The sequence below is a fragment of the Castor canadensis genome, chromosome 5, assembly GCF_047511655.1.
Source record: "Castor canadensis chromosome 5, mCasCan1.hap1v2, whole genome shotgun sequence".
NCBI classification, from domain to species: Eukaryota; Metazoa; Chordata; class Mammalia; order Rodentia; family Castoridae; genus Castor; species Castor canadensis.
The window spans coordinates 114,921,571-114,922,303 of NC_133390.1; the positions used below are offsets into that span (position 1 = coordinate 114,921,571).

The 733-nt window shown below is 40.4% G+C and overlaps 1 non-coding gene across 1 annotated transcript; it reads left to right on the top strand.

Annotated features, from left to right (window-relative positions):
* Positions 1–352: 352 nt before the first annotated feature.
* Positions 353–457, top strand: LOC141423616 (U6 spliceosomal RNA). Its single transcript, XR_012448459.1, has one exon. It is a non-coding gene; the product is annotated as a U6 spliceosomal RNA (small nuclear RNA).
* Positions 458–733: the final 276 nt, after the last annotated feature.

The window sequence follows — 733 nt, forward strand, 5'->3', positions numbered from 1 at the left end:
GGCTGTGAGGCTCAAGGGGCTTTCTAGATTTTTGACTGGTTTCTTGTAAATGGGAGATTATTCAAGATCATTTAAAGTCTTGGAGAAAGGTACCAGAAAAGGAGAGTTAGATCTGAAAATAGAAAGGCAAGAGGGAGTGATGGTAAGAACAAATTCCATCACCTTCTAACGGTAATGTTGCTTATTATTCCATAACTTCCCTTGCAGGTGTCATTGCTCTGCCCTGGTATGTTTCAGGCCTCCACTGTTTCTTCCCTGAATCACTGCCTCTTCTCTGTTTAATGTACAGGCCCTAGACTTAAAAAGAGTTGAATTAAAAAGAGAAAGAATTGTGGTGGGTATAAAAAAATCCATTGCTCTCTTTGGCAACATATACTAAAATTGGAACATCCAGAGAAGATTAGCATGGACCTTGTATAAGAATGACACGCACATTCATGAAGCACTCAGTGGCTTTAGATAATGAAACAGGATTAACATTTTAAAAAAGGGCAAGAAAGAGCAATACACGACTCCTGCACCATGTGATAAGCACACACTGTGCCTTCTGTAATACAGGGCAGGTGATAATGTGGTGGCAGAAGTATTTAACCTTTCCAGGCAGGCTCAGAAAACTTCGCAGAGAATTTGGCATTTGAACTGAATCTTGAAAGGTTATGGCTGCTTGTTTTTACCACAGAAGAGGATGTTTGTAGTGGGAATGGTGTGTGCAAGAGGAATGAGAGATCAGTGA